Source organism: Salvelinus alpinus, chromosome 27 (genome assembly GCF_045679555.1).
Source record: "Salvelinus alpinus chromosome 27, SLU_Salpinus.1, whole genome shotgun sequence".
NCBI lineage: Eukaryota > Metazoa > Chordata > Actinopteri > Salmoniformes > Salmonidae > Salvelinus > Salvelinus alpinus.
Genome location: NC_092112.1, coordinates 13,374,621 through 13,384,239, shown reverse-complemented (window position 1 = coordinate 13,384,239; position 9,619 = coordinate 13,374,621).

Here is a 9,619-nt window from a genome sequence, read left to right as displayed (position 1 = left end):
TCAGATTAGAGCCATAAGGGAGACTAGACATCTACCACCCCACTAACACTATCAGATTAGAGTCATAAGGGAGACTAGACATCTACCACCCCACTATCAGATTAGAGTCATAAGGGAGACTAGACATGTACCACCCCACTACCACTATCAGATTAGAGCCATACGGGAGACTAGACATCTACCACCCCACTACCGCTGTCAGATTAGAGCCATAAGGGAGACTAGACATCTACCACCCCACTACCACTATCAGATTAGAGCCATAAGGGAGACTAGACATCTACCACCCCACTACCACTATCAGATTAGAGCCATAAGGGAGACTAGACATTTACCACCCCACTACCGCTGTCAGATTAGAGCCATAAGGGAGACTAAACATCTACCACCCCACTACCACTATCAGATTAGAGCCATAAGGGAGACTAGACATCTACCACCCCACTACCACTAACAGATTAGAGCCATAAGGGAGACTAGACATCTACCACCCCACTACCACTATCAGATTAGAGTCATAAGGGAGACTAGACATCTACCACCCCACTATCAGATTAGAGTCATAAGGGAGACTAGACATGTACCACCCCACTACCACTATCAGATTAGAGCCATAAGGGAGACTAGACATCTACCACCCCACTACCGCTGTCAGATTAGAGCCATAAGGGAGACTAGACATCTACCACCCCACTACCACTATCAGATTAGAGCCATAAGGGAGACTAGACATCTACCACCCCACTACCACTATCTGATTAGAGCCATAAGGGAGACTAGACATCTACCACCCCACTACCACTAACAGATTAGAGTCATAAAGGAGACTAAACATCTACCACCCCACTACCACTAACAGATTAGAGTCATAAAGGAGACTAGACATCTACCACCCCACTACCACTATCAGATTAGAGTCATAAGGGAGACTAGACATCTACCACCCCACTATCAGATTAGAGTCATAAGGGAGACTAGACATGTACCACCCCACTACCACTATCAGATTAGAGCCATAAGGGAGACTAGACATCTACCACCCCACTACCGCTGTCAGATTAGAGCCATAAGGGAGACTAGACATCTACCACCCCACTACCACTATCAGATTAGAGCCATAAGGGAGACTAAACATCTACCACCCCACTACCACTATCAGATTAGAGCCATAAGGGAGACTAGACATTTACCACCCCACTACCGCTGTCAGATTAGAGCCATAAGGGATACTAAACATCTACCACCCCACTACCACTATCAGATTAGAGCCATAAGGGAGACTAGACATCTACCACCCCACTACCACTATCAGATTAGAGCCATAAGGGAGACTAGACATCTACCACTCCACTACCACTATCAGATTAGAGCCATAAGGGAGACTAGACATCTACCACCCCACTACCACTATCAGATTAGAGTCATAAGGGAGACTAGACATCTACCACCCCACTATCAGATTAGAGTCATAAGGGAGACTAGACATCTACCACCCCACTACCACTATCAGATTAGAGCCATAAGGGAGACTAGACATCTACCACCTCACTACCACTATCAGATTAGAGCCATAAGGGAGGCTAGACATCTACCACCCCACTACCGCTGTCAGATTAGAGCCATAAGGGAGACTAGACATGTACCACCCCACTACCACTATCAGATTAGAGCCATAAGGGAGACTAGACATCTACCACCCCACTACCACTATCAGATTAGAGCCATAAGGGAGACTAGACATCTACCACCCCACTACCGCTGTCAGATTAGAGCCATAAGGGAGACTAGACATCTACCACCCCACTACCACTATCAGATTAGAGCCATAAGGGAGACTAGACATCTACCACCCCTCTACCACTAACAGATTTGAGTCATAAAGGAGACTAGACATCTACCACCCCACTACCAGATTAGAGCCATAAGGGAGGCTAGACATCTACCACCCCACTACCACTATCAGATTAGAGTCATAAGGGAGACTAGACATCTACCACCCCACTATCAGATTAGAGTCATAAGGGAGAATAGACATCTATCACCCCACTACCACTATCAGATTAGAGCCATAAGGGAGGCTAGACATCTACCATCCCACTACCGCTGTCAGATTAGAGCCATAAGGGAGACTAGACATCTACCACCCCACTACCACTATCTGATTAGAGCCATAAGGGAGACTAGACATCTACCACCCCACTACCACTAACAGATTAGAGTCATAAAGGAGACTAGACATCTACCACCCCACTACCGCTGTCAGATTAGAGCCATAAGGGAGGCTAGACATCTACCATCCCACTACCGCTGTCAGATTAGAGCCATAAGGGAGACTAGACATCTACCACCCCACTACCACTATCAGATTAGAGCCATAAGGGAGACTAGACATCTACCACCCCACTACCACTATCTGATTAGAGCCATAAGGGAGACTAGACATCTACCACCCCACTACCACTAACAGATTAGAGTCATAAAGGAGACTAGACATCTACCACCCCACTACCACTATCAGATTAGAGCCATAAGGGAGACTAGACATCTACCACCCCACTACCACTATCAGATTAGAGTCATAAGGGAGACTAGACATCTACCACCCCACTATCATATTAGAGTCATAAGGGAGACTAGACATGTACCACCCCACTACCACTATCAGATTAGAGCCATAAGGGAGACTAGACATCTACCACCCCACTACCGCTGTCAGATTAGAGCCATAAGGGAGACTAGACATCTACCACCCCACTACCACTATCAGATTAGAGCCATAAGGGAGACTAGACATCTACCACCCCACTACCACTATCAGATTAGAGCCATAAGGGAGACTAGACATTTACAACCCCACTACCGCTGTCAGATTAGAGCCATAAGGGAGACTAAACATCTACCACCCCACTACCACTATCAGATTAGAGCCATAAGGGAGACTAGACATCTACCACCCCAATACCACTATCAGATTAGAGCCATAAGGGAGACTAGACATCTACCACCCCACTACCACTATCAGATTAGAGCCATAAGGGAGACTAGACATCTACCACCCCACTACCACTATCAGATTAGAGTCATAAGGGAGACTAGACATCTACCACCCCACTATCAGATTAGAGTCATAAGGGAGACTAGACATCTACCACCCCACTACCACTATCAGATTAGAGCCATAAGGGAGACTAGACATCTACCACCCCACTACCACTATCAGATTAGAGCCATAAGGGAGGCTAGACATCTACCACCCCACTACCGCTGTCAGATTAGAGCCATAAGGGAGACTAGACATGTACCACCCCACTACCACTATCAGATTAGAGCCATAAGGGAGACTAGACATCTACCACCCCACTACCGCTGTCAGATTAGAGCCATAAGGGAGAATAGACATCTACCACGCCACTACCACTATCAGATTAGAGCCATACGGGAGACTAGACATCTACCACCCCTCTACCACTAACAGATTTGAGTCATAAAGGAGAGTAGACATCTACCACCCCACTACCAGATTAGAGCCATAAGGGAGGCTAGACATCTACCACCCCACTACCACTATCAGATTAGAGTCATAAGGGAGACTAGACATCTACCACCCCACTATCAGATTAGAGTCATAAGGGAGAATAGTCATCTACCACCCCACTACCACTATCAGATTAGAGCCATAAGGGAGGCTAGACATCTACCATCCCACTACCGCTGTCAGATTAGAGCCATAAGGGAGACTAGACATCTACCACCCTACTACCACTATCAGATTAGAGCCATAAGGGAGACTAGACATCTACCACCCCACTACCACTATCTGATTAGAGCCATAAGGGAGACTAGACATCTACCACCCCACTACCACTATCAGATTAGAGTCATAAGGGAGACTAGACATGTACCACCCCACTACCACTATCAGATTAGAGCCATAAGGGAGACTAGACATCTACCACCCCACTACCGCTGTCAGATTAGAGCCATAAGGGAGACTAGACATCTACCACCCCACTACCACTATCAGATTAGAGCCATAAGGGAGACCAGACATCTACCACCCCACTACCACTATCAGATTAGAGCCATAAGGGAGACTAGACATCTACCACCCCACTACCGCTGTCAGATTAGAGCCATAAGGGAGACTAAACATCTACCACCCCACTACCACTATCAGATTAGAGCCATAAGGGAGACTAGACATCTACCACCCCACTACCACTATCAGATTAGAGCCATAAGGGAGACTAGACATCTACCACCCCACTACCACTATCAGATTAGAGCCATAAGGGAGACTAGACATCTACCACCCCACTACCACTATCAGATTAGAGCCATAAGGGAGACTAGACATCTACCACCCTACTATCAGATTAGAGTCATAAGGGAGACTAGACATCTACCACTCCACTACCACTATCAGATTAGAGCCATAAGGGAGACTAGACATCTACCACCCCACTACCACTATCAGATTAGAGTCATAAGGGAGACTAGACATCTACCACCCCACTACCACTATCAGATTAGAGCCATAAGGGAGGCTAGACATCTACCACCCCACTACCACTATCAGATTAGAGTCATAAGGGAGACTAGACATCTACCACCCCACCCCACTATCAGATTAGAGTCATAAGGGAGACTAGACATCTACCACCCTACTATCAGATTAGAGACATAAGGGAGACTAGACATCTACCACCCCACTACCACTATCAGATTAGAGCCATAAGGGAGACTAGACATCTACCACCCCACTACCACTATCAGATTAGAGCCATAAGGGAGACTAGACATCTACCACCCCACTACCACTATCAGATTAGAGCCATAAGGGAGACTAGACATCTACCACCCCACTACCACTATCATATTAGAGCCATAAGGGAGACTAGACATCTACCACCCCACTACCGCTGTCAGATTAGAGCCATAAGGGAGACTAGACATCTACCACCCCACTACCACTATCAGATTAGAGCCATAAGGGAGACTAGACATCTACCACCCCTCTACCACTAACAGATTTGAGTCATAAAGGAGACTAGACATCTACCACCCCACTACCAGATTAGAGCCATAAGGGAGGCTAGACATCTACCACCCCACTACCACTATCAGATTAGAGTCATAAGGGAGACTAGACATCTACCACCCCACTATCAGATTAGAGTCATAAGGGAGAATAGACATCTACCACCCCACTACCACTATCAGATTAGAGCCATAAGGGAGGCTAGACATCTACCATCCCACTACCGCTGTCAGATTAGAGCCATAAGGGAGACTAGACATCTACCACCCCACTACCACTATCAGATTAGAGCCATAAGGGAGACTAGACATCTACCACCCCACTACCACTATCTGATTAGAGCCATAAGGGAGACTAGACATCTACCACCCCACTACCACTAACAGATTAGAGTCATAAAGGAGACTAGACATCTACCACCCCACTACCGCTGTCAGATTAGAGCCATAAGGGAGACTAGACATCTACCACCCCTCTACCACTAACAGATTTGAGTCATAAAGGAGACTAGACATCTACCACCCCACTACCAGATTAGAGCCATAAGGGAGGCTAGACATCTACCACCCCACTACCACTATCAGATTAGAGTCATAAGGGACACTAGACATCTACCACCCCACTATCAGATTAGAGTCATAAGGGAGACTAGACATCTACCACCCCACTACCACTATCAGATTAGAGCCATAAGGGAGGCTAGACATCTACCATCCCACTACCGCTGTCAGATTAGAGCCATAAGGGAGACTAGACATCTACCACCCCACTACCACTATCAGATTAGAGCCATAAGGGAGGCTAGACATCTACCACCCCACTACCGCTGTCAGATTAGAGCCATAAGGGAGACTAGACATGTACCACCCCACTACCACTATCAGATTAGAGCCATAAGGGAGACTAGACATCTACCACCCCACTACCACTATCATATTAGAGCCATAAGGGAGACTAGACATCTACCACCCCACTACCGCTGTCAGATTAGAGCCATAAGGGAGACTAGACATCTACCACCCCACTACCACTATCAGATTAGAGCCATAAGGGAGACTAGACATCTACCACCCCTCTACCACTAACAGATTTGAGTCATAAAGGAGACTAGACATCTACCACCCCACTACCAGATTAGAGCCATAAGGGAGGCTAGACATCTACCACCCCACTACCACTATCAGATTAGAGTCATAAGGGAGACTAGACATCTACCACCCCACTATCAGATTAGAGTCATAAGGGAGAATAGACATCTACCACCCCACTACCACTATCAGATTAGAGCCATAAGGGAGGCTAGACATCTACCATCCCACTACCGCTGTCAGATTAGAGCCATAAGGGAGACTAGACATCTACCACCCCACTACCACTATCAGATTAGAGCCATAAGGGAGACTAGACATCTACCACCCCACTACCACTATCTGATTAGAGCCATAAGGGAGACTAGACATCTACCACCCCACTACCACTAACAGATTAGAGTCATAAAGGAGACTAGACATCTACCACCCCACTACCGCTGTCAGATTAGAGCCATAAGGGAGACTAGACATCTACCACCCCTCTACCACTAACAGATTTGAGTCATAAAGGAGACTAGACATCTACCACCCCACTACCAGATTAGAGCCATAAGGGAGGCTAGACATCTACCACCCCACTACCACTATCAGATTAGAGTCATAAGGGACACTAGACATCTACCACCCCACTATCAGATTAGAGTCATAAGGGAGACTAGACATCTACCACCCCACTACCACTATCAGATTAGAGCCATAAGGGAGGCTAGACATCTACCATCCCACTACCGCTGTCAGATTAGAGCCATAAGGGAGACTAGACATCTACCACCCCACTACCACTATCAGATTAGAGCCATAAGGGAGACTAGACATCTACCACCCCACTACCACTATCTGATTAGAGCCATAAGGGAGCCTAGACATCTACCACCCCACTACCACTAACAGATTAGAGTCATAAAGGAGACTAGACATCTACCACCCCACTACCGCTGTCAGATTAGAGCCATAAGGGAGGCTAGACATCTACCATCCCACTACCACTAACAGATTAGAGTCATAAGGGATACTAGACATCTACCACCCCACTATCAGATTAGAGTCATAAGGGAGACTAGACATGTACCACCCCACTACCACTATCAGATTAGAGCCATAAGGGAGGCTAGACATCTACCATCCCACTACCGCTGTCAGATTAGAGCCATAAGGGAGACTAGACATCTACCACCCCACTACCACTATCAGATTAGAGCCATAAGGGAGACTAGACATCTACCACCCCACTACCACTATCTGATTAGAGCCATAAGGGAGACTAGACATCTACCACCCCACTACCACTAACAGATTAGAGTCATAAAGGAGACTAGACATCTACCACCCCACTACCGCTGTCAGATTAGAGCCATAAGGGAGACTAGACATCTACCACCCCTCTACCACTAACAGATTTGAGTCATAAAGGAGACTAGACATCTACCACCCCACTACCAGATTAGAGCCATAAGGGAGGCTAGACATCTACCACCCCACTACCACTATCAGATTAGAGTCATAAGGGACACTAGACATCTACCACCCCACTATCAGATTAGAGTCATAAGGGAGACTAGACATCTACCACCCCACTACCACTATCAGATTAGAGCCATAAGGGAAGCTAGACATCTACCATCCCACTACCGCTGTCAGATTAGAGCCATAAGGGAGACTAGACATCTACCACCCCACTACCACTATCAGATTAGAGCCATAAGGGAGACTAGACATCTACCACCCCACTACCACTATCTGATTAGAGCCATAAGGGAGCCTAGACATCTACCACCCCACTACCACTAACAGATTAGAGTCATAAAGGAGACTAGACATCTACCACCCCACTACCGCTGTCAGATTAGAGCCATAAGGGAGGCTAGACATCTACCATCCCACTACCACTAACAGATTAGAGTCATAAGGGATACTAGACATCTACCACCCCACTATCAGATTAGAGTCATAAGGGAGACTAGACATGTACCACCCCACTACCACTATCAGATTAGAGCCATAAGGGAGACTAGACATCTACCACCCCACTACCGCTGTCAGATTAGAGCCATAAGGGAGACTAGACATCTACCACCCCACTACCACTATCAGATTAGAGCCATAAGGGAGACTAGACATCTACCAACCCACTACCACTATCAGATTAGAGCCATAAGGGAGACTAGACATTTACCACCCCACTACCGCTGTCAGATTAGAGCCATAAGGGAGACTAGACATCTACCACCCCACTCCCACTATCAGATTAGAGCCATAAGGGAGACTAGACATCTACCACCCCACTACCACTATCAGATTAGAGCCATAAGGGAGACTAGACATCTACCACCCCACTACCACTATCAGATTAGAGCCATAAGGGAGACTAGACATCTACCACCCCACTACCGCTGTCAGATTAGAGCCATACGGGAGACTAGACATCTACCACCCCACTACCACTATCAGATTAGAGCCATAAGGGAGACTAGACATCTACCACCCCTCTACCACTAACAGATTTGAGTCATAAAGGAGACTAGACATCTACCACCCCACTATCAGATTAGAGCCATAAGGGAGGCTAGACATCTACCACCCCACTATCAGATTAGAGTCATAAGGGAGACTAGACATCTACCACCCCACTATCAGATTAGAGTCATAAGGGAGAATAGACATCTACCACCCCACTACCACTATCAGATTAGAGCCATAAGGGAGGCTAGACATCTACCATCCCACTACCGCTGTCAGATTAGAGCCATAAGGGAGACTAGACATCTACCACCCCACTACCACTATCAGATTAGAGCCATAAGGGAGACTAGACATCTACCACCCCACTACCACTATCTGATTAGAGCCATAAGGGAGACTAGACATCTACCACCCCACTACCACTAACAGATTAGAGTCATAAAGGAGACTAGACATCTACCACCCCACTACCGCTGTCAGATTAGAGCCATAAGGGAGACTAGACATCTACCACCCCACTACCACTATCAGATTAGAGCCATAAGGGAGACTAGACATCTACCACCCCACTACCACTATCAGATTAGAGTCATAAGGGAGACTAGACATCTACCACCCCACTATCAGATTAGAGTCATAAGGGAGACTAGACATCTACCACCCCACTACCACTATCAGATTAGAGCCATAGGGGAGACTAGACATCTACCACCCCACTACCGCTGTCAGATTAGAGCCATAAGGGAGACTAGACATCTACCACCCCACTACCACTATCAGATTAGAGCCATAAGGGAGACTAGACATCTACCACCCCACTACCACTTTCAGATTAGAGCCATAAGGGAGACTAGACATTTACCACCCCACTACCGCTGTCAGATTAGAGCCATAAGGGAGACTAAACATCTACCACCCCACTACCACTATCAGATTAGAGTCATAAGGGAGCTAAGACATCTACCACCCCACTACCACTATCAGATTAGAGCCATAAGGGAGACTAGACATCTACCACCCCACTACC